Source organism: Peromyscus maniculatus, chromosome 6 (genome assembly GCF_049852395.1).
Source record: "Peromyscus maniculatus bairdii isolate BWxNUB_F1_BW_parent chromosome 6, HU_Pman_BW_mat_3.1, whole genome shotgun sequence".
NCBI classification, from domain to species: Eukaryota; Metazoa; Chordata; class Mammalia; order Rodentia; family Cricetidae; genus Peromyscus; species Peromyscus maniculatus.
The window spans coordinates 137471406-137497568 of record NC_134857.1 but is presented as its reverse complement, the minus strand read 5'-3'; the positions used below and the strand labels follow the sequence as shown (position 1 = coordinate 137497568).

Below are 26163 nucleotides of genomic sequence, written 5' to 3'. Positions count from 1 at the left end.
GTCTCAAAAAATAAGAGGGAGCAATTGGGGAAAACACCTGATGATCAGCTCTGGCTTCCATACACAAGCATGGATACATATACACACCAAAACTCAAATACAAAAGTCAACCTTACAAAAAACCATTACAGCCACATGCAGAATGTTTACCCTGACCCCCTGGCTTCCCTGTGGCCCATGCAGATTGGCATGCAGAGTGACATATCACTCTTTGACTTGGGAAGTCGCCAGGAGAGGGTTTCCAGAGGGAGCTGAGAGTTATACTGAGTTTTAGAGAAGACAGCATGGATGATATTTTGGGTGGCATGTATTGAGTACTCAGTAAAGACTGGTTTCTCTCCTATCACCTTTACAGGTCATGAGAATAAATACTACTTACTGCCAAGCAAGAACTCTCTGGGACACAGAGCATGGATGATTCCCCTGCCTTCTATGTCAAAGGAAAGAATTGCTGATTCCTGTTGAGGGGGAGGTGACTTCTGTGGTTTGTTTATAATTGTTCAGCATAGTTCCACCCCAAAAAGAATGCTTTCTGGTGTTTTAAAACCTCAAATTGCTTTTTACTTATGAAGAGAATTTACAGTGAGTTATGCTATAATGTAATCTAACCTGCTGAGACATACCACATTGGACATTCCCAGACACATCTTTGCTCCCTTGAGGGGAAGCTGTGAAGGTAGACTGGTAATCGCTGTAACAGGATCAGCATGGGGGAGATTGATCACACCTAGGAAAGTGACCTCTTCTAGGAACTTTGCAAAAGGCACACCTTTCCTGTTGATTGATTACACATCAGGGTGACCAGCCCTGGCTGAGAGGCTCAGTGTGTTACTCACCTTCTGCTGGCACATGCACTTTTTTGTTGTTGTTGGTGTTCATGCAAGATTGATGTGGAGCAGCTGTAGTTGGAAGGGCCCAGAAATTCATACCATGAAAACGCAGCTAGCTTTGAAAGGAAAAAGGAAAAGAGATTTATTATCCACAAACACAATTACAATAAGCTCCATTTAAAATGATGATTAAAGTTTTATACATCTATAGAGAGTGGTCCTCTTGCTGAGAAAGGGAGCAAGAGTGCATTCACGAAAGAAAGTCTGCTTCCTTCTACATCCTGAGTACACAGCTCCAAATCTGTGTCAATGGCCAGTCTTGACTCACCAATTCTCATTCCAGATCACAGCTCCCATTTTACTATGGAAAGTCTGTTTACTAAGGCCGCCTCTATCTTGTACTCCACATTGTGTCTCCCTCTGTAACTATCCGCAGATCTGACCCTGAAGTCGTCACGTCTAATCCATTTCCTCGTCTCCTTCTCTCTGTCAGCCCCTTTCCTGCTCCCAAACAATTTGTTGTTCTTTTTCTCAGATCCTTTGTTTTGCTATCCAACACCTCATCCATGTGAAAACCTTCAACTTTAGATCAGTCTGACACCACTTTCTTTCCCTCCTCTCTGCTTAGGAGCTGAGCATTAAAACTAAAAATCAAACAAACATATACCAGATTTCCATTCTGGAAATTAGCGTGATTTGCCTGTCATCAGGAGCAATGAACTCCATGCTTCCCAAGCTTCAGGGAGTGGTGCCATCTAACTCCCCACCTATGGATTTCTCATCACCCGTGTTGGATAGTTTTATGTCAACTTGACACAGCTAGAATTATTTGTAAGAAGGAAACCTCAATTAAGAAAACGCCTCCATAAGATCCAGCTGTTAGATCAAGTTCAGGCTGCCATGATAAAGTACCATACATGGAGTGGCTTAAACAACAAAACCTTTGTTCAGTGTGTGAAGTTCAAGGTTATGGCAGAATGTGCTGGGGGAAGGCTTTCTCCAGGCTTGTAGATGGCTACTATGTACCCCTCCCCCACCCATGGTCTTTTTTCTAAACACATGCACTTTTCCTCCTCCTGGAACATCATCTCTAGGTAAAAGCGCTACCTTCATGATCTCACTTAATCTAATAACCTCCTAGTGATGGCGCCACCAAAGACAGTGGCACAGAGAGACTGGAACTTCAACATGTCCGCTAAGGGGCAGAGAGTCCAGTCCTCAGCAGATCCTAAGTTGAACCAAACAGTTGAGATTAAGTTCCAAATTCAATTAAAGCAAATACTTTACAAAGCAATATTACTTCTGAAATGAGAGAGAATAAGTTACATGTGAAGGTGGAGATGCCCCATGTGGTTGGTTCTTCAAGGAAGGCCCAGCTGCTGAGCGATGCTTGAAGATGGACTTAGTTTAGCATCAGTGCTTTTTCTGCTGAAAGCTTCTTGCTTAGGGATACTCAGTTCCTAGGGCGGTCAAAGTTCAGAAGCACAAGAGATGGCTATTTGGAGATGGCATATGATGGCTCCAGAGGATTCCCAGTGGGTTTATGACCTCATCTCAGCATCTGCTTTCTAAAGAATTTAGCCTGCAACTGGTTTAATCTAGTGTCACATGACTCATTGTCACATAATTATAAAGGGTGATCAAAAAACGAAAGAATACAACCAGTTTTGCATCTTCAAAAACACGAGTGCTGCAGCCTGACTCATTGGATTTATCATTGTTTCCAAGAATGTCTACATTTTTAGTGTAAAAACTCACAATCAAAATTTTATAAAATTTACATGTGTACATAGCCATTTGTTTACATGCTCTGATTAATATTAACTTGTTTCTTACTCACTAGTGCATAGTTGCATGGTATGTAGACAGTTTCCATATTCCTTTTATTCTCCTCACTACTTTTTCAGCTTTGTCAATGTTAACTTGACTGATACAAATTTGTGTATATTCAGTGTATACTACTTCATGTTCTGCTTCATGTATATGTGTGTAAGGATGATCATGTAGATTTATATCCCACCATTTCATGTCATAACTTGTTTATTTGTGAGTGATGAGGATATTTAAGATCAACTCCCCAGCCAAATTCAAGCACACAACATATTTCTACTAACTCTACACAGCAAATTGTCATAGGTCTGCATTAGTTATCCATCCTGCAACTGACAGCATGGGTCCTTTGATTACCACTTCTGTACTGTCCCCTAGTCCCAGATCCTGTACCTTCTGTTGTCTTTACTTTGGCTTCTTCAGATCTTTCACATAAGTGAGATCACACAGTGTATACCTTTCTGCTCATTTCCACTCATCATTAGCACCTTCTGGGTTCATCCACATTGTCACAAATAACAACCTTTCTTTTTCTTTTCTAAGGCTAAAAGATATTCTATTGCATACACACATATTTACTTGTGATAGTTCTTTTATCAATTTACTCATCGACTGACATTTTGTCTTTCTCTACTTTTGTGAACAATATTACAATGAGCATGGTGGTGGAACTACTTCTTTGAGGTAATAGTCTTATTCCTTTGGACAGACATACACAGGATTGAGATTGCAAGATAATGTGGTATTTCTGTTTTCCAGTATTTGAGGAATTTCTCTATTGAAAGCATATATTGGCATTCATCGCACACATCCTTAGTCTTTGGGGGCAGTTTAATATTGCCCTTTATACTCTTCCCTAGGTTCATTTGTCTTCTATGAAATTACCCATTCTTTAAAGTCTGAGACAAATTGTTTTGCAGAATGGAATTCAATTCAGATTTGTTTCTGGTTATTTCTTCATATTTAGTTAGTATTAATAGATAGCACTGTGTCTCTTTGACAATGGTAATGACTAGTAGGTCTTTCCACAATAAAGGTTCTTTTACATGAAGCAGGTTTTGATGAAGATTTACAAAGATGGAAGCTCTTTCTCTCCTATCTGAAGAAGTTCTTTGCTTTATCTCTGTTTACCATCATCTCCTGACATGTGATGGGGACCTTATCAGAAGATCTGGGGTCAATGAACTTATAAATGGGCATCCATCCCCAATGGAAATGCTTATTCTTAAAAGTAAAAGTTTGTCCTTATCTTTATATTGTGGCTGTTTTTCATCTGATGACATGCAGTCTGACTTAAAATACTTGGACCTTTTCACCCATGGATTTGAGCATGTCTGACCTCTTGCAAACTGTGATATTGCTTGCATCTGTACGTGTCCTCCACAGTATTTAGGAAGTCAAAGGTCAGATGGGCATCCACATCACATAGATCCTTTGTGTCCCTAGAGATCTGTGAAGCAAACCTTAGGAGATGAGAGGCAACACAATGCAGATCACACCTATGGCCTGCACTAAGCTGGGGCTATAAGGATACTGCAGATGGTTGGCACTGATAGAAGAGATGGAAAGAAAAGACACACATGGTATATGTGGACCTCGAGCTCCTGGCCATCCCATCCCAATGAGAGTAGACTATTTCCTTTTTAAAATTTTATTAAGTTTTTCATTTATTTTACATCCAAATCACAGTTTCTCCTTCCTCTTCTCCTCCTATTCCCACCCCTGCCTCTCCTCTGCCCCATCAATTCGCCCCTCTGTTTCTGTTCTGAAACAGGCAGGCCTCCAATGGATGTCAAAAAAGCATGGCATATTAAGCTGAGGTGGAACGAAGCTCCTTCCTTTGTATTAAGGCTGGGTGAAACAACCCAGTATGAGGAATAGGTTCCCAAATGCCAGTCAAAGCATTAGAGAAAGGCCCTGATCCCACAGCTATGAGTCTGGCAGACAGACCAAGCTACACAACTGTCACACATATGTAGAAGACCTAGGTCTGTCCCATGCAGCCTCCATAGCTGTTGGTCTAGAGTCTATGAGTTCCTATTAGTTCAGGTGAGTTGTTTCTGTGGGTTCCCCTGTCATGACCTTGACATCCCTGGCTCATACCGAAGCTCTAGTCAGTACTTGACTGTGGATCTCTGCATCTGTTTCTATCAGTTACTGGATGAAGGCTCTCTGATTGCAATTAGAGTAGTCACCAATCAGATTACCAGAGATGGCCATTTAAGTCACCTTCTCCATTTTTGCTAGGAGAGACTGAATTGGACTCAGTCATTTTGGGATTTAAAGTTCTGACTCCTTCCTTTTTATTGCTATTTAAAGCTGGACATAATACTTACTAATTCAGAGACTCCTTTCCTCATCCCCTAGACAAGGATAACAGCACCCACACTGTGTGGTTGGAGTACATGCTCTATTCCTTGTTCTAGTAAATATCAAACATGAACCAGTACTAAACTATGGTGTTTGCAATGTACAGATACTATTCACATCACATCACATTTAAATCTTGCAAAATCTATAGTGATGTAGTCATCACATTTAAGTCTTGCAAAAACTACAGTGGTAAGTGGATTAGTGATATTAGCAGATTGCCAAATCTTGTGTGTACAGAGGATCAGCTCTGACACTCATCCTGTTCATTAAACTCCCAAGAATTAACTGAGTCATGGCATAGTGTCATCTTCCTGCAGGAAGTTGTTTACTATCCCTGAAGTAGATAAATGATTACACACTTTATGCAAATGCTGACATCACTGAAAGGAAACCATCAACTCCAAATCAAAGAAAAACAAACCATTAAATGGAATTGTAAGAAACAATATTTCTTAGATGTAAACATATCAATACTGTATCATAGAGGACATGGTTTAAATAGGATAAGTAATGAAAAATTTTTTGTCTGAATCTGTCAAATGTTAATGGACTAGACATTGTTAATGTAATTCTTGACCATATATATATATATATTTTGGTTTTTCGAGACAGGGTTTCTCTGTGTAGCTTTGCGCCTTTCCTGGAACTTGCTTTGGAGACCAGGCTGGCCTCGAACTCACAGAGATCCGCCTGCCTCTGCCTCCTGAGTGCTGGGATTAAAGGTGTGCGCTGCCGCCGCCGCCGCCGCCACCCGGCCAACTGTGTATATTTTATATGCTTATTTGATATAGTTTTTCTTGTATTAATTATAAGCATTTTTTATTTTTAGACAAAAAGGGGAAATGTGGTGATATTGTATTCCCCAAAATATTGTGCACCCTAATAAACTTATCTGGGATCAGAGAACAGAACAACCACAATATTAAACATGGAGGTTAGGTAGTGGTAGCACATGCCTTTAATCCTAGCATTCCAGAGGCAGAAATCCCTCTGGATCTCTGTGAGTTCAAAGCCACACTGGAAACAGCCAAGCATGGTGACACACACCTTTAATCCCAGGAAGTGATGGCAGAAAGCAGAAAGGTATATAGGGCATGAGGACTAGGAACTAGAGCTGGTTAAGCTTTTAGGCTTTTGAGCAGCAGTTCAGCTGAGATTCATTCGGATGAGAACTCAGAAGCTTCCAGTCTGAGGAAACAGGATCAGCTGAGGAACTGGTGAGGTGAGGAGGCTGTGGCTTGTTCTGCTTCTCTGATCTTCCAGCATTCACCCCAATACCCAGCTCCAGGTTTGTTTTTATTAATAAGACCTTTAAGATTCATGCTACATTATGGTCCTCCAGTGTATTTTCAGATGGAACTGCCATTCCTTTGTCTTTTCTAAGAGCTACAAGATAGTATCAGGAATGAGTATTAGGTATCCTAGCTTTGTTTGGCAGTTTTTCATGCTTATTACAGAATCAACTGTTCTACTTGGCTCAGTGGGCATTTGTTTATACAAAGAAGAATTAATTAATTATTCAAGCAATTATACAAATATTTCAATACATATATGCTGGCCTGCACTTGTATCTATATGGCTTTTAAATCTATCAAAAGGCAAATAGATAAAAAATATAAATAAGTCAATTATTAACCAAGCCTCTGTGTTTTTGTGCTATGCTCAGCTGGAAGTGAAATGTAGCAAAAGTGATTGCAGTTCATCAAAGAAAATATGAATAGACAAAGGTGCTATGTAATGGACAAAGTACAGTGGCAGTTAACTCATGACATGTACCATAGAGTAAGATGCTCACATTGCCTCAGGACTTTAGAGCATTGGGTTGGGTAGAGAGCTACTTCTACAAGTAGCTGTGGGAGTCAGTAACAGAGAACAGCCACTGTGTGAGGTGTGCTCTTTGGGTGCTTCCCTGCCTGTAGTCTTTTCTCTGTTGCTAGGAGTGAGTTTCCTGTGGAGAAAGCAGAAATGACTCTAATCCAGGCTGAAGCTGCCTTGCTTTTTAGTCGGGAAACCTTTGGTTATGTAACTTCTAAAAGGTTCATCAAGTTACTCGCCTTTGCATTGGTACCAAATAAGATAATTGTTTCCATAGTAAGTTTTAGGTCTCTTGATTTGCTTTTCAAATAGGATAAGGATGGTATTGGATGAAGGTGCTCACTGCATATGAAGCGTGTTCTGATGGCTGGGGCTGCAGCTCAGTGGATGAACACTCAGCTTTTGTGTTCAAGGGAAGAAGGCATTCTGGTGTCTGGACAGAGTGATCCCCTTCTGTATGATTTTTGTCCCCAGTCATGCACTTTGATAATCTGTCAAAAAATTAGGATTTATATGTTGTAGGTCTTAAGAGTTTATTAAGTACATTTGTGGATTACCCAAGCTGTCTAGCAGGGAAAATAGTATGTAGAGCTGATAAGATAAAAGAGTAGATTATTGAATCTACTTTTAAAAGAACGACTTGTTTTAAATATTTTACATTGGATTGGATTTTTTATATTGTATACAAATTATGTACATTGCTGCAAATTTGAGATTGATTTATATAGGTATGGTAAGATAAAAAGATAAATTATTAAATCTACTTTTAGAAGGCAACTACTCGTTTTGAATATTTTACATTCAATTGGATTTTTGTGTATTGTATACAAATTATGTACATTGCTACAAATTTGAGATTGATTTTGTTAGAAAATACTGTATATATATTTCTAATCTTGTTCAAGGTATTGTATCTATATAGTTCATTTAACAATATAAATGTAATTTTCTAGTTCATGAAAATTATTACCAACTACTTAGGATAATAAAGAAATGCAGGTCAGTAGTTAGTCATTAAAATCAACTTGTAGTCATATTAGGTATACTTTCAAGGTCAAGCAGAGATATTTTAGATAGACAGGTCATCTTCAAACACTTCAGAGATCTACAGAATATGGCATTTAAGATGTTCTAATAACAGATTTTTTTTCTTTTTTATGACTATGAGACATATCTGCTCTTGGCAGCACCAATCTACTTCAAAGAAGATGATGGGCATTGAAGAAACTCCATATGGAGTTTACTCTCATTGTGGCAAAAGTTAGCCACTGGGCAAGAAAGTGCCATCACATTGACTGCTGACAGTATGATGCTCAAATGGACAAGCAGGACACAAAAGAAAGGACTGTTGAACCTTGCCAAGACAAGGTAGGACAGCTCTTTAGAAAATCCTCCTTCACAGATGAGTCTATCAGATATGCTAAGCCTGTAGGCCAAAGATGGGTTCCCCAATATTGCAGAGAAACCTTGGTTGACTGTCCAGGCAGGCAGCTGTTTCTGTCATTCCTCACATTTTTGGAAGTTGCTTGTTTGCACTTCCTGTTTAACTAGGTAATATTATTTCCTTCTTGGGTCTCTGAGGGAGTTGAAGATTAGATAGTTATAGTTATAATTTTCCTTGTTAACAATTTCAGAAAAGAAACTCACTAAAGAGTTATAAAGTATATAAGTTTGAAAGACATCAAAAGATATTTTGGTAATGCAAATAGGATAGAAGGTAAATTAGATACAATCATTTGGATTCACAAAAGTAGGATAGATAATGGAGTATTTTCTCTGAATTTGTCAAATGCATATGGACTAGACATTGTTAATGTATTTACTGCCTGTATATAGTTATTGTACTTATTGTACATAGTTTTTATTATATTAGTTATAACTTTTTTATTTTAGATAAAAGGGGAAATGTGGTGATATTTTATTTGTGCACCCCAATAAAGCTTATCTGGGGAGTCAGAGGACAAAGGCAGCCACTATATTAAATATAGAGGTCAGGCAGTGGTAGGACATACCTTTATTCCTAGCATTCGGGAGACAGAGATTTATTTGGATCTCTGTGAGTTCAAGGCCACATTGGGAACAGAGCCAGGCATGGTGACAAATGTCTTTAATCCCAGCACTAGTTAACCATAGAGCTCTGGAGCTCTGTACAGATGGACAGGAAGTGATAGAGCTAGGCAGAAAGAGGGAGTGATGTAGCTGGGTGGAAAGAGGAAGTAAGATGGCAGGGCACAGAAAGGTAGTTGTGATTATACAGGAAGTAGCTCTCTCTCTGGAGGCTGAGGAGTTGGTAAGGTAAGGTTGGCTGTGGCTTATTCTGTTCCTCTGATCTCTCAGTTTTCACCCTAATATCTGGCTCCAGGTTTTTTATTAATAAGACCATTTAGCAATTTGCCTTGCATAGAGCCTTTACTCTGATAGATGGGGAAATGGAGAAAAGTCTTATTAATTTCAATGACAACTACATAGAGGAAGGCTGAGCTGAGGACAAACCTCACTCAGGCTCCAAACCCTTGCTCTTTCACCCCTACTCCCCCAACTCACCCCTCCTTCCCTTACTCCCTTTCTCTCTGCTCTTCTTTGCCATCCACACTGGGTTCTCCATTGCCATTCCATGCTTGTCCTCTTTTCTTTATTCTCCTTCATGATCATCTGCTTGGGGTATTCGACTAGATTGCCACTTGACAGATAAGGGCAGGGGCCCCATCAAGCTGTCCCACCCCATGGTTTGAATCAGGTCTTTAACTTACAGAAGCATGTGGGGTGGGGGTGGGGTCATGCTGTAAATAATAAATTAGCATATGTGAAACATAAGGCACCTTCTATTTCCATATCCATATTCTCTATCACTTTAAAATAAGCACTTGTTGAGATTTGTGTTTGACACTATTTTTGGAAATAACTGGTGCAGGCAAGAGCTTGAATAACATGCAGCCCCATCTCTCCAGAGTTCTGGAATCATCTCCCCTGGAGCTAGCAGCTCATCTCCCCATCTGTGCATTTGGTCCCCAGATACCAGTGCACTGCCAGGAAAGGAAGATTCACCTCAGGTACCTCTGTCCTTTTGAACACTAAACTACTGGACACCGAGCTGGGAAAAGTATCTGGATTCTGAGTCCAAGGTTGTGCACCCTCAGGTCCTGGATGAACAATTGTTTCTCAAAGATAAGCTTACTTCTAGGTAAAGAGCCTGGACTAAGACATGGCACCTTCTGTATCTGGCCCTTGGGTAGATGTGAACTGTGTTCCTGCTTTTCTTTCACTGTCCTCTGCAATAACATTGTGAGAGAACAGATGTTTTCCCAGACTGAGGAATGACAGAACAAATTGCTGCAATAATATTGCTTTACCATTCTATCCCGGGCCATTAAGTGTCATTAAGCACACATGTGCCATGAGTTTTGCCCATGTTGTGATGCAACTGCCCAGGCATTGTTTCCTCCCCCTGACAAAGCTTCCTCAAGCCCATCATTTGAGTCAATGGAAGTGTGAAATTTATTTTCAGGTCACTTCTGGAGGAGACCACAAGGTCATTAGCTGTCATGGAGATGCAAGCTGAGGAAATTGAGGCACAGAGCAGAGAGAGGAGAGGGGATGAGTCCCACTACATTTACATTTAAACAGTTCCCCCGTGGTTCTACATTCAGTTTTGCTCTGCTTTTAATTTAAACACTCTCTAGCAGGCAACTGAGTTGTGCTTCTCTCTTGGGTGGTTTTCACCATCCTCTCCCCTTGTGTAGGCACTTAGCTCCCATTAGTGGTAATGGGCGCTGTGCATGTATAGCACCCATTAACAGTAATGGAAGCTCTGCCTGTGCATCCAGAGGCCGTGTGCCCTCAGTTCTGGAACATCTTCAGGAAGACAGCTCCTTCTCTGGCGTTTGCTGTCATCAGGTCTTTCTGTGGTGACAGTTTGTGCTGTCAAGAGTGACCATGGTGTAAGACACTACCAGCTTTTCCATGGGAAACCTGCACAACAGACTAAAGAATCTTGGTTTATTGTGTGTGTGTGTGTGTGTGTGTGTGTGTGTGTGTGTGTGTGTTTGTGTGTTTGTGTGTGCTTGCCTGCATGTGTGCATGTGGACTAAAACAACAGTCAAGCAAATAGTGTTAAGAAATATAAAACAGATCCAAATTCCTTAATTCAGGGCCAAGAGTGGGCTACATCGAAAACTTTAAGGCTGGGAATTAGGGCAGATAACATTGTCTCCTTCCAGGTAATAAATAGCACAGATTTGAACAGAGGAGAAAATAATCCATTAAAAAAAATAACAGAGTGCTGTTTATGCAGTGGTAATGACTTCTCTGCAGATACATGTGCCTCAACCCATAGAGACGATTTCTACCACAACACTTTGCTGAAAAATGGTGGGCAAAGGGTGATTTTACACGGGACATGAATCACCAGCTCATTACATTTAGAATGAGCTATGCAAAAAGAGGATGATTCATCACTGTTTGTAGGAGTGTCAGATGCACCAACATCAACACGTCTCAGTGGTCTGAGCATTCATCTCTGCTGCAGGCGTTTCCCCTGGTCTGGTGGAGATGGATCACGCATTGGGTTTTGGTGCTGGGAGACAGAGCTATGAAGAGCCTTGGAGTGATTAAGAATGCAAGCCCCGGGAGGCGCCCACCTGTGCCTAGATGTTGCCCCAGCCTCAGGGGATCTTATTCCACTTCTGAACCCATGTCATCTCGTTTGTGAAATGAGGATTTTAATTCTCATCTTTTGGGTGTTGTGAGGATTAAATGATATCGAAAATTGCATTCACAGAATTGTTATCAGCAATTACTTATCTGGAGAGATAAACTTCTACAGTATTAGAAAGCCAGATCACATGAACACCAGTTGTCCTAATCTGTTGTATATTTTAAACACAATTTTAATTTTTAATTGTTTAACCATAAACATGCCTGTCATAGCCCCTGCTGTAGCAGGAATCTTAAAAGTTCTTATTAATAAAATCAAACCCGAGGCCAGTTATTGGGGTCAATACTGGTAGATCAGAGAGACAGAACAAGCCACAGCTATCTCACCTTGCCAATTCCTCAGCTGGTCCTGTTTCCTCAGACTGGAGGCCTCTGAGTCCTCATCCGGAATGGGTCTCAGCTGAATTACTGCTCAAAAGCCTGAAGCTTAACCAGGCCAAATGCTTAACCAGCCAAATGCTTCTAGTTTCTGGTCCTCACGCCTTATATATCTTTCTGCTTTCTACCACCACTCCCTGGGATTAAAGGCTGGCTTTCTGGGATTAAAGGCATGTGTCACCATGCTTGGCTATTTCCAATGTGGCCTTGAACTCACAGATCCAGATGGATCTCTGCCTCTGGAATGCTAGGATTAAAGGTGTGAGTTCCACCATTTTTTAGCCTCTGTATCTCCTGGCTGTTCTGTTCTCTGACCCCAGATAAATTTATTAGAGTACACAGTATTTTGGGGAACACAATACCACCACACCCTGCTTCCATTTTCAGGGAAAGATCCTAGGTGAAGAATCCCAAAACTTAGGTTGATGCCTGTCCTCTACTCTACCCACTGTGTTATTTCCAAGTTAGCCAGAGCTTAACAATTTTGATAGATAAGTGTTTTGAACGTGGTGAGAGTTTGTCTCCGTACTGTCATTGTGATACTGAAAGTGCAAGAGATTTGTAAACAGTGAGGTTTTTGAAAATTTGTTCCATCATTGCTCCCTGTGGAGAATGGGTACCAAGATTCCTCTCCCTACCATGAAGATGCTCCCTTCCCTTATACAGAGCAAGACAGTATCTAAGTGCAACCCATACACAACCTCTGTGTGCTGTCCATCACCTTCGGTTTATTCATAATCCTGAATACAATGTCAGCACAGCGTGAATAGCTATCAAACTGCATTGTTTGAGGGAACAATGACAAGAAAATATCTGTGCTTACTTAGTACAGATGCTCCTCAAAATATATTTTCTATCATTGCTTAGTTGAACTCATGGATGTGGAACTTATGGGAACAGAGGGAGCTAACTCGTGTGTGTGTGTGTGTGTGTGTGTGTGTGTGTGTGTGTGTGTATGTCACACGACATGTGTTCTATATAATATATATAGCATATATATGTACATGTATGTACGTGTTTAGTTACTGCCTTAGAAATATTGAGCTGTCATTTAAAAATATAGATTGAAGTTGGGCATGGTGGCACACAACTCTAATCCCAGCACTCAGGAGGCAGAGGCAGTCCTGCCTGGGCTACAGAGCAAGTTTCAGGATAGCCAGGGTTACACAGGAAAACCTTATCTTGATAAACCAAAAAACTATACGTGTGTGTGTGTGTGTGTGTGTATGTGTGTGTGTATATATATATATATATATATATATATATATATATATACATATATATATATATATGAATATATATATTCATGGAGATCCTTGTTTCTCATCTTTTTGAAAGTTGTGACTACAGGTGTGAGACATCATGCCTGGCTTCTCAGACTGTTAGCAGTTGGCCACTGAGCATATGATAGTGGAAAGGTGGCTACAGGCATGACCTTTGGTCTCTGTAAGCCCAAGTCTCTCAGCCTGCGTTATGAAGACTGTATGTCAGAATTCCAAATAATACAACAGTGTCCTTAGCAGTTCTGATTCTCTAAAGAAGCTCTTGAAATTGAAGCAAGCAGCCTTGATAAGGTCCCAGTCTCAGCTGCTGTGGAGGGAAGGGTGAAGGGATAAAGGGTTGTGAGGATGAGGAAGGCTCTAGAAGGTGGCAAAGGGCATGCATTTGACTGGCTACTTTTTCTTTTCTTTAGGTCATCGTCATCAGCTGTAATCAGTGCAATCTAAATTTTAGATGATGCTGCCTGAGTTTCGAAGGGTGAGGCTTATCTTCAGAACTTCTCTGCTTGGTCCCATGATAGATGGGGAATAACTACTTTATCATGGCAATGCACATTAAACCCCTCAGTTTTGGAGAGACAGATTTTTTTCTACCAGGAAAATTGCATCTATTGGCAGTGATTGGGGTTTTTCCTTTTCTGACATGCCTATTTGTTGAGCAGGAGATCAAGTTCAAATATGACTTCTACATTTGATACAGTCTGTTTTAAGATGTTTGTAAAAGAATTAGATGTGGGAGCCCAGCTGGGATACTGGCTCCCACATTTTACAACAAGGTACTCTTGAGGCAAGAGGGATAAGAGATATTAGATAGAAAGATAGAGGGGGGAGAAACAGAAACATAGGATAGCTTCTAGAGGGCCTGGATCCTTATCCACCAGCCCCTTCTGTCTCGTCTAAAGGGCTATTTATAGAAATGCCAAGGGGTGGAGCAAAAGACCTGCCCCTAGCTAAGCCAAGTGTAGACCCTTCCAATCACCCAGAAACCATGCAAATGGTCAAGCAATCTTCTAATGCAGCTCGGCTGGGTAAAGGAAGATCAGCTCTTAGTAGGAAACCTTTGTGGATATCCATGGTTAGAATTTTCTTTTAGGAAATATTCAATTTATGCTTTTCTGTTTATTTATTCATTGAAAACACTGAATGTAACTTTTGCATCTGAGAGTCCAGGCTTCTGACTACAGCTCACAGGTTTCTGAGTGTCATTGCTGTGTGTGCTGACCTGCTCAGGAGGAAACAGCGTCCCCCCAAGACAAATAATTGCTACCCCATCTCCTTGTATCACCTTTTGACTTTTCAAAATTAAATTTTGTTCAGACAAGGTCTCACTGTGTAGCCCTTGCTGGCTTAGAACTTGCTGTGTAGATTAGGCTGATTTGCATCACTGACTAGCACACAGTAGGTGATTAGTTTTCTGTGGGGTTGTGTCTATATAATGGCACAAGAAACTGACTCAGTCCACTGGGCAGATGCAGGTATGAGACTTGCCTTTCCCATGAGTGTGTCGATATGTCAGTTAAGCCCCACAGCCTCCTTCCTCTCCACAGCACTGACTTCCCAGGTCTCTGCAGACTATGTTGCTAATCTCAGTCTGGTGAAGCCTACATTTAACAGCTGCATTTATCTTATTCCAGAAGCTTTGCCCGGTTATGGCTTTGCTCTAGTGAAATTCACTGAATTCCAGCACTTGCAAGTAGACAGCAAGTCCTGACGGCTTCATCTGATCTCATAAGTGTACACTGTTCCTTCTTTTGAACCATTTTAACTTTCACTTTTAGACTCTTCAGCACCAGAGCAAAGATTTTTTTCAACTTTTCATGACTCATAGTAAATGTTGGAAACCTAATAAGTTCATATACAGTTATCTATCTTTTGTTCTATATGCTATTTAACAACTGTTTTTGTTTCCTTTCTAATTTGTGAACATTGTATAGTTGTAGAATATTTTAACTATGTAAAGATGTGTTACATTTGTTTATGCCTTGGAATATTACTTTGTGTAAAGGAACGTTACATTTGTTTATGCTGCATTTGTTTAACTATTAAGGATGTGTGTTTCATTATGTAAAGATGTGTTGCATTTATTTCACCTTGCCTGCCTAAGGCACCTGATTCATCTAATGAAGACCTGAATGGCCAATAATAGCTAGGTAGACAGAGAATAGGCATGGCTGGCAGGCAGAGAGAATAAGTAGGAGGAGAAATCTAGACTCAAAAAGAATGGGAGAGAGAGAAGAGGAAGAGAACAAGGAGAAAAAGGAGGGCATACCCAAGGCAAGAAGACAGGCAGCCACTAGCAGGCCAGACATGAGAATCAGTGAAACAAAGAGGGAAAGAAAAAGGGAAAGAAAGGAAGAAAGAAAGAAAGAAAGAAAGATAGAAAGGAAGCAAAAAGCCCAAGGCAAAAGGCAGATAAAGAGAAACAGGTTAACTTAAGTTAAAAAAAAAAAACTAGCCAGAAATGAGCTAAGCATTCATAACTAATAAGAAATCTCCATGTCATGATTTAGGAGCTGGTTGGGGGCCCAAAAGTAAAACCCTGGTACATTTGGCACCCAACTTGGGGCCCAAATTTCCACATAGGGTCTGAGAAAGCTTAAAAAGATACGGCTTCTTTAAGAGTCTCTACCTTACAGCAGAGCATTTAAAGAGCCTTTTTCATGCAGAAACAGCAAGCTAAGTAAAAATGCCTGCTGCAGCACGTCACAGGTATTCCAGAACTGAGGGGTTGAATGCAGTTCCCAGCCACACACCTCTGGACAGGTCTGCAAGCTTAAGGCTGGGCTCTCACAAACCCCAAAGCTGCAGCAGAAAACCCAGCAGTAGCTTAGTAGTTTTATATTTTACCCATGCAGACAGAAAAGGCTAGAGATATGTATAAAAGTAGGTTCCATTGGACAAAACCTCTAAGCAGGTTACATCGTGTTTTAAAATGTGCATACGCTTAAGAAAGAAAAGAAAATAGATATAGACAATCATAGAAACAAGTATACAGTTTATAAATAATAATAAAGAACAAGCTACATAGACATAGGAAATACACAGCAATCCTAGATTGCTATGGAATGATCCTCTTGTACACTGTAATATTTGTCACTTGAGTTAGTTTAATAAAATGCTGATTGGCCAGTAGCCAGGCAGGGGGTATAGGTAGGGCAAACAAACTATGAATGCTCAGATGAAGGAAGGTGGAGTCAAGGAAGCAAGATGAGAATGTCATTTTGAGAAAAGTTACCAAGCCATGTGGCCAAACATAGATAAGAATTGTGGATTAATTTAAATGTAAGAGCTAGTTAGCAATAAGCCTGAGCTACCAACTGAGCATTTACAAGTAATATTAAACCTCTGAGTCAATTATTTGGGAACAGGTAGGTCAGAGAGAAACTTCTGCCTACACTGGATCCTGTATAGTGTTGTGCTGTCTTTGGATGTTTTGAATGCTGATGAGAAAATGGCAGTTGCCAATCAACATGGAATTGTAACAGGGACTGCTAAATTAAATCAGCCTAGATGCTTTAGGAATGCTTTAACTTTAAAATGGAATTCAAAAAATTTATTGTTTTGGGGAAGAAGTAATGCTTTTGTTTCCACAGGAAACAAAAGGCTATGGGTTCATTCAAGGTTGATAAAGATCAGGTTTGATTGGGGAAGATTCTCTGAAAATCCAGGCTACAGATATAAAGAAATAAACCTAGAAAAAGTACAATACAGCTGATGTATATTTTACCTGCTAAAACATAACACACACATACACACACACACACACACACACACACACACACACAAAAAAAAAAAAACCCATCATTTTTGGCTGGCTTGTGTACAACTCACAGCCCATACTTGTGATAATACAGATATGTATGTTACCTTTGAACGTTTGTGTGTTTTCATAGAAAGGAAACCAGACACCAATGAAAACAGATGGCCCAGGTGATCCAGCCTCTCAGAATTCTGCATCTAGGACAGCTTCAAGGATGCTGGCTGAGATGGCCCAGCCTCACAGACTATTGTAGCCATGACTGCAAAGCCTTGTGCTTTTGTATTGCACAGAGACTGGACAGCAAATGTTATAGCAAGTTTTCTAAGGAATTGACCATTATTCCAATATTCTTGGGTTCACTAAAAAGATACCTTTGCCCACAGACAACAAGAAGCAATCTAGACAACACAACACTCACATTCCCAAGAGGTGGGTGATTTTTGATTATTCAGTGGGTTTTGAATGTTTATCATCATTTAGGGGGAATATAGGAATATAGGCTAAAAAGACAACTATTAAACTAAAATATTTTGCATTGGTATGGACATTGGTATATTGACACAAATTTAAAGTCATTTTTGTTAAACTGTATATATATTTCTACACTTGTTTAAGGTATTATACATATGCATTTCATTTTAAAATGTAACATATAATACAGGTTAGTAGTTAGTCATCTATAATAAACTTATAGTCATATTAGATATGTTTTCAAGGTTAAACATATATATTTAGACAGATTAGATAGATCATCTTCAAACACTTCAAAGACCAACAGAATATGGTATTTAAGATGTTTAATAACCTAAGGTTTTCATGAGAGTGAGACATGTCTGCTCCTGACAACATCAGTTTACTTCAGAGAAGATGATGGGCATTGAAGAAACTCCATATGGACTTTGCCTTCATTGTGGCAAAGTTAGTCATTTGGGCAAGAAATTGTCCTTGTCTTAACTGCTAACAGTGTGTTGTATAAACTGGATAAGCAGGACACAAAGGAAAAAGACCATTGAACTTTGCCAAGATAAGGTGGGATAGTCCTTCAAAATTTCTGCTTCACAGAAAGATCTACCAGACACTCTGCAGGATATACAGGAACGTGACTGCTGAACTTTGCCAAGACTAGGCAGGAAAGTCTTTCAAAATTTCTGCTTCATAGAAGAGTTTGCCTGATATTCTAGGCTGTAGGCTGAAGATGGATGCACCAACATTGCAGAGAAACCTTGAGTGACTATGGTGATATATTGTGCACCCTAATAAAATTTGCCTGAAGATCAGAGAGACAAAGGAACAAGCCACCTCTTACCTCTAGGACTTCTCAGCCTAAAAAGCCTCTAGTTCCTGTCTCTTTATGCCTTATATACCTTTCTCTGCTCTGCCCATCCATCACTTCCTAGGATTAAAGGCGTGTGTGCTTCCCACTACTGGCATTAAAGGTGTGTACCACCACTGCCTGGCTCTATTTTCTGTCCTAGATTGAGTTAATCTTATGTAGTCCAGGGTGACTTTCTTTCTTTCTTTCTTTCTTTTTTATTTATTTTTAAATACTATTCAGTTCTACATAATAGCCACAGATTCCCTTGTTCTCTCCCTTCCTGCCCCCCTCCCCTTCCCCCCAGCACACCCCCCATTCCCACCTCCTCCTCCAGGGCAAGGCCTCCCCCGAGGACGGGGATCGACCTGGTAGACTCAGTCCAGGCAGGTCCAGTCCCCTCCTCCCAGATTGAGCCAAGCGTCCCTACATAAGTCCCAGGTTTCAAACAGCTAACTCATGCAACGAGCCCAGGACCTGGTACCACTGCCTAGATGCCTCCCAAACAGATCAAGCCAATCGACTGTCTCATCTATTCAGAGGGCCTGATCCAGTTGGGGGCCTCCAGGGTGACTTTCAACTCAGATGGATCTCTACCTCTCAAGTGCTAGGATTAAAGGTGTGTACCACCACTGCCTGGCCTCTATGTTTAATCTAGTGACTTTTTCTGTTCTCTGATCTTCAGGCAAATTTTATTAGGGTACACAATATATCACCACAGGTGACTGTCCAGATAGCCAGATATCTGAATTTTGGAAGTGGTTTGCACGGCACTTTCTGTTTACTCAGATAGTATTATATCCTTCTGAGGTCTTTGATGGAGTTAAAGACTAGGTAGTTATAGTTTTCTTTAGTTATAATAGAAGGTAAATTAGGTATAAAACTTTGGACTCACCAAGGTAGGATTAATAATGGAGTATTTTCTTTGAATTTGCCAAATACAAATAGACTGGATGTTGTAAATGTAATTCTTACTTGATAACTGCTCTTGTTGTATATAGTTTTACTATATTAAAATGAAAACATTTATTTTTATTTGGACAAAGGGAGGAAATGTTGTAGAATAGTATGTTACCTATGTAAAGATGTGTTACATTTGTTTATGCCATGGAATATTACTTTAACTGTGTAAAGGTGTGTTAGATTTGTTTATGCTGCATTTGTTTAATGATGTAAAGATGTGTGTTTCATTATGTAAAATGTTGCATTTGTTTCACCTTGCTTGCCTTAGGCACTTGACAAATTTAATAAAGAGCTGAACAGCCAATAGCTAGGCAGAAAAAGGATAGGCGGGGCTGCTGAGCAGAATGAATAAGTAGGAGAAATCTAGGCTTAAAAAGAATGAGAGGGAAAGAAAAAGGGAAGGAGAAAGAGGGGGACATTCCCAGGGCAGCCAGGCAGCCACCAGCAGGCCAAATGTGAGAATCAGTGAAAGTAAGATACACAGAAGGGCAGAAAAGTAAAAGCCCCAAGACAAAAGGTGGATAAAGAGAAACAGGTTAACTTAAAAGAGCTAACCAGAAATGAGCGTAAGCTAGGCTGAGCATTCATACCTGATAAGAAGTCTCCATCTCATGATTTGGGAGCTGGTTGGTGGCCCAAAAGAAAAAGCCTGGTACATTGTATTTTTTACATTAATTTATTGTGTGTTGTATGTGGCATGCGCACCACTACATGTCTGAGGATGGCATGGGAGAATCTGCTCTCTCCTTCCACCATGTGGATTCTAGGATGGCACTCATGTCAGACTTGGCAGCCAGGGCCCCACCCCTGTGTTCTTCTCCAAGATTTCCTAGATGGGGTACACAGCCCACATTGCAGAGTGGTGTGTGTGTGTGTGTGTGTGTGTGTGTGTGTGTGTGTGTGTGTGTGTTGTGTGTGTGTGGGTCACCATCTTTCTTTGCTTACCACCATTTAACTCTTTTTCTGATAATTTTCGACATATTCTGTTCATTTTGTCTTTAACAAGGTAACCTCTTCCTCCAGGAAAGTGTCCTTAGTTCTTGATTTATTTAGATATAGCCACATCATTAGAGATTTTAAAAAATGAAACAATTATGAATGGCAATAATTTATGCTTTTTGTGGATTCCTTCCCAAGGTGGTGTTTCAAATATTTTACAGAATACATTTAAAGTCATTTCCTTAGATGTTTCCTTGAGTGCTTCCTAATCAATCTTGGTTAATTTTAGACATGAGTAGGATGAGACAAACTTTCATTTAAAGACTTTTTTTACAGAAAAGTAGATTGTACAACAGCTGGTAGAAAAGAACCCAACATAAAGAATTAAAATATCACAAATAGAAAGATTGCTTGTTTTCTAATAACTTGTTTTGGTTTCAAAATGAGCTTGCACTTCTTCTAAATTCAATCACTGGACGAAAAGACACCAGCTGCTTCAAGGGCTTCTGTATGCTGAAATCAGACTCATCTCTGATTGTACTTATGTCGGTCCTTAAGTGGGCCACCTATTTAATATCCCTGACCTGAGATTTCTCATTTGTGGAATGGGCTATCATAGCTGCATCTACTTTCTTGTGGGATTTCTGTGTTTTAAACAGTGTTTGGGGACAACAGTACCCGGCACAGGATGAGCATATGCTACACCTGTAGAGAGATCCTACCAGCCAGCTCCAAACCCAATCCACTTTTTTTTTAAATGTTGAATAATGCCATATCAGCTGTGGCTCCTTCTGAGTAAGGAGCATGAGTCTCATTAACTGCACTGTTTCCTGGTGTCTGCAGGGCTCTCTGTAAACTAGGGGAAAATGTGGGAGGTTTAGCCATAATCAACATCATAAGGAGGTCATGAACTTGTGCTCTCTAAAGCCTTAGTGTTAATTGCAGCCTTGTGCCTGAGTGTGGGGCAGCAGGTGGGTCTGCCTTAGCTCATAGTCAAAGACTCAAGCACAATATGGTAACCAGATGCCATGGCTACAAGTGGCAGGGTTAAGTTCCAGAAGGAGACAGAAGTCTAGTACTCTTTATTTGTAGCTTATTTATTCATTTATCTAATGTTTGTTGGGGACCTTCTGTGTTCTAAGTGCTGTAGGTGCCTAGATATACAACTTAACAAAAAGGGGCAGAATTACCTGCTGTGGGAACTAAGATGTGTAAAGATAGGTAATCAGAAAGAGATGGGGGGGCAGGGAGGTGGGTGAAAAGCAGAGCAAGAGCAAGAGGGAGCACCTTAGCTACAGCCATGTGGAGTCTCTTTATTTTAAATAACATGAGTGTTATTTAAAATAAGTAGGGAGGAAGGAGGTAGAGCTGCTGTCTGTGGAGGCTGGCACAAGCACACTGGAGACAGGGCCCTGGAGGCATGCTAATATTCTGCCACCCCTTGGAATGGACATTTAAAAAAATGACTTGCTCAATATTTATTTCTGTGGGCCAGGGGGAAATTGACTTTTCTATTAAGAAAAATTATATGCAAAATGCATTCAGTTAGTAATTCGCCTCAGCTGGGTCAAAGCAGGGGCGAGTGTAGAGCTATTCAACAAAATATTCCTAGTTTTCTTCTCATTCTTCAGTGTGCATGCATTTTCAACTAGGGAACTTTTTGGCAGCTGCATTAAAAAATGAACAATTTGATAATGAAACATATTACTGGCCACTGATGAACACCACCATGCCACAGGTTATTTGGTTTTAAAATCCAGCTTAATGTCAGTTTTCAACAGTCATTCTAGGTTTGTTTTGCTGAAATACTAAATGAATATGTTTTGGGGGACTAGTGGGATAGTTTTATTGACTTTTATGGGTGCTGGTTCCTTTCCCAGAAGCAACGCCAAAGTAAATTTTGCCAGTTAAATGCAAGTATAGATTCAAGTTAGCACTCCAGCTTGTCTTGACCCTCAATCAAGTTCTTAAATAAGGTTGCTGGGCCATGGTGGGAGCTGGGTAAATGGAGCCTGGCTACCAAGTGCCTTGTATGATGTATGTGGCTTTTACCATAAAAAACATGAGACCACTGAAGGGTGTGAAACAGAAATACTGAAACAAATCCTGTAGAAAGATCTTGCTTGCCTCAGAGTGGCCCAATCTCTGAAGGGAAGCTAGACTTTTAAAGGGAAGGTTCTTGAGAGGAACCTAGGAATAAAAGAGGGAAGAAAGGACAGTAGGTGATATGTGGAATCCAGATGTGTTGATGCATAGAGCATAGGGCCAGAAGAGGGCCTCATCAAGTGAAACCACAGGCTGGTAGCAAAGCTTCAACTCTCACATGGGAGTTCAAAGCAAGACCCCAGTCTCTGTTTAGATATTCACACTGAGAAGATAAACCTCCAGCTGGTTCTTATAGGAGCCCTGTAGTGGACTGGACACACCAGGTGAAGATTTGGTGAGATCTGGAATCACCTGGGTGTCAGGTTCCGAACATGCTGTGGGTGTCATTAGGTTAATTGGGGTGGGAAGAACCATGCACTCTAGGTGGCACCGTTATGTGGGTAGGCTGTATGAACAGCAGGAAATGAGCTGAGTTTAGCATTTGTTTGTTTCTAATAAAAGAGTGCGGTGACCAGTGGCCTAGGCTCTAGCTGTTGTAACTTTCCTGCAGTGATAGACCAGAATCTCACACTGTGAGTCTAAGCAACTCTCCCTTCCCTAGCTGCTTTTTTCAAGATCCTTTGTCATAGGGACAGAGACATAATCAAGACAGACTTTCAGGAGAAAGCGAGGAGGAAGCTCTAGGTTTGGAGAGGATACTCAGGGGAATCTCTGTCTGAGGACTTCATGGGTCACATTCTTGTATCAACAGTTTGAAAGAACCCGAGAGACTGGAACATTAAGAGCAGATGATGGTCAAGCATTGTACACACTCAGTCTTTGCTTTCCTCCACAGAGCAGCGAGAATTGCTCAACAGCACCTGATTTTTCCCTTCCTCTGATCTAAATGACTGGGGGTCTCTGCTCCATCCATTGGGCTCAGTCCACAGTATGTTCAATGGCATCTTTACAGTTGGTGCCACTGTAAGATATTCTGCATTTTAAAGTGTTCAGATGTGGTATTGCTTTGCATGTATCAGAACCCTACTCTACCTTCTAAATGTCAGTCAAAATCCTGCCTCCTCAGGATATTCTCTACCCACAGCCCTCTCCACTCTCATTTATAACTCTTGGAGTTGTAATTAATCATTTTAGAAATGAGTCCTTCACATCTGTCTTCATGAACAGACTGTAACCCTCTCTCTTGGTCTGTTTTCTAATCCTGTGATAAATACAATGACTGTGGTGGTTTGAATGAGAATGGCTCCACAGGCTCATCTGTTTGTGTGCTTAGTCCCCAGTTGATGAACTGTTTGGGAAGGATTAGCAGGTGTGGCCTTGTTGGAGGAGGTGTGTCACTGAGAGTGTGCTTTGAGGTTTCAAAAGCTCACACTAGTCTCAGTCTCATTCTTTGCCTGTTGCCTGTGCATCAGGATGTTAAGCTCTCAGCTGCTGCTCCAGCTCAATGCTTCCTGCCATGATAGTCAAGGGCTAATGTTCTGAACCTGAACTAAATGCTTTCTTTTAAAGAATTGCCATGGTTATAGTGTCTCTTCACAATAGAACAATAACTAAGACAATGACCAAAAGCAGCTTGAGGAGGAAAGAATTTTTTGCATCTTGCAGTTCATCTTGAAGGGAAGTAAGGAAGAGAACTGAAGGCAGGAACCTGGAGGCATGAACTGAAGCAGAGACCATGGAAGATGCCACTTACAGGCTTGTTCCCCATGGCTTGCTCAGTTTTCTTCTTCTTCTTCTTCTTCTTCTTCTTCTTCTTCTTCTTCTTCTTCTTCTTCTTCTTCTTCTTCTTCTTCTTCTTCTTCTTCTTCCTCTTCCTCTTCCTCTTCCTCTTCCTCCTCCTCCTCTTCCTCCCCTCTTTTTCTTCTATTAAAATATATATGTATGAGTGTTCTGTCTGCATATATGTCTGTATGCCATATGTGTGCCTGGTTCCTGGGAAGGCCAGAAGAGGGTGTATGATCTTCTGGAACTATAGTTACAGATAATTGTGATATGTCATGTGGCTGCTAGGAATTGAACCCATATCCTCTGGAGGAGTAGCTGGTCTTTTCAGTAGTGAGCTACCACTCCACTCCCCCAGTTTGCTTTCTTATATACCCCAAGACCATAGGCCCAGGAGTGGGACCACCCTCATAGTGTGCGGGGCCCTTCCACATCAATCATTAGTCAAGAAATACCTCACAGACTTCCTAGAGGCCAATTGACCAGACTCATTTTCTCAACTGAGGTTTCCTTGTCCAGATGTCGCTATTTTATGTCAAGCTGACAGAAAAACAACCAGTACAGTCACCATGAAGGACCTGTGTTTGCTTATTGTCAGCCTTTCACCAGGGTAGTGTATGGCTTGTGTCTGTCTCCAATAAATAATTCTTAAAGGAATAGCCGAATCCTTGTATATTTTTGTATACATTATAGCCATGCTTTTCCCTAGATATTCCTTTTCTTTGACAAGGCCTAGGGCATCATCATCAAAAGCAAGCACTCTGGGTATGGGCTTTTCCCTGCAGACATTATTTTGGATCAGTGTCCAGCTGCTTATTTCACCTGAGCAGAATGTCTTCTCTGTTGCACAAAGAACAAGCAGATGGCTAAGATAGAAATGTACCTAAATCTAAAGTTACACGCTGAGAAGAGAGTGGGCAAGAAACTATATTTCTTGTTTTAAAGTAATGATATCTCTAAATGCAGATATTCCTGAGCTGAAGAAAGGCTTTGGTCAGAGAGCTTGCTAGTATGGGTAATTTTTCCTGAGGTATTGATTTTTCCTTTTTAAACTCCATGACTCTGTCCCTGACTCCAGTGGATGACAACTTCAGCAACTCCTTGGCAGACTTTGGGCAATGGTTTCTGGCTTCAGCTTCCCAGAGCTTCCAGCTTGATCCACATAATAGAGTTTGAATAGAGGGCATTGATGTTCCTGTGTGAGGCCAAGAGAGACAGATGACTCCCCATAGGGTAAAATCGGAGCTTTCTCATGGTCTAGGTTCTGTGAGCAGAGGGGCCTCTTCCATGCCTACAGTCAGCCGACAGTCATGTGAGGAACATTGGGTAGTGAAGAGGAAGCCTTTGAAGGAGGAGGACTTTGTTTTGCACACGAGCTACTTCCAATCTTTGTCATAGATTTGTTTAGAATGAGACTGTTGCTGCACCTGATTAACTTGTCTGTCTCACATTAAAATGAGAAATGAATGGATGAAAATTCTGTAATTATTGTAAAAGTGATAGTAGAATACTTAAATAAAATTTAAACATAATATTGCACTAGCAATTGACCACAATCTAGTTTCCTATTATCTATTTTGAATCATGTCTCATGGAAAGGAACATTGTAGATTGTAGACATTGTTCTGCCTGATCTTTGTGGATTATAAAGCATTGTGGCTTATTGGAAAATCATATGATGCAGCAATACTGAGCCAACAAGTTTTTATATATTCTCATCACAATTTATTGCCTATCCTACCAGAGACAAAAGACAAATACTGACAAATACTCAGAGAAATGGGAAGTGAAAGGTTGGTTTTATCCAAAAATCCCATAGGCTTCTAATTACACAGAAGGTCACATGTTCTAACTCATTAGCAAAGAGGTAGGATTTCATTTGCTCTCCAGAAAATTTGTGTTCTGGAGTGCTTGTCAAGGGAACTACCAAGTAGAGAACTAGGTAGAGGGTTCTTGAAGCAAGAGATAAATTGAGCTCCAATGGATTTTTATATTCAGAATATGGTTTTGGCCCAAATCCTATCTAGTTAATTTTGATGCTGATTAGAAATTTGTTCTGGTAATTCTGTGTTTTATTTGAGTGCTCTCTACTAAAGAGATTCCCCAAAATGCTTCAGGTTTCCTGTCTGCCACAGACCCCAT

At 40.6% G+C, this 26163-nt stretch overlaps 1 long non-coding RNA gene across 1 annotated transcript in view; it reads left to right on the top strand.

The window, feature by feature from the left end:
- LOC121830381 (uncharacterized) overlaps window positions 1-26163 on the top strand; it is a 140578-nt gene that overhangs the window by 108113 nt on the left and 6302 nt on the right. Inside the window, exon 13 of the long non-coding RNA XR_013052453.1 lies at window positions 356-8216. This is a non-coding gene — a long non-coding RNA (uncharacterized LOC121830381). The remainder of the gene's footprint in view (window positions 1-355; window positions 8217-26163) is intronic.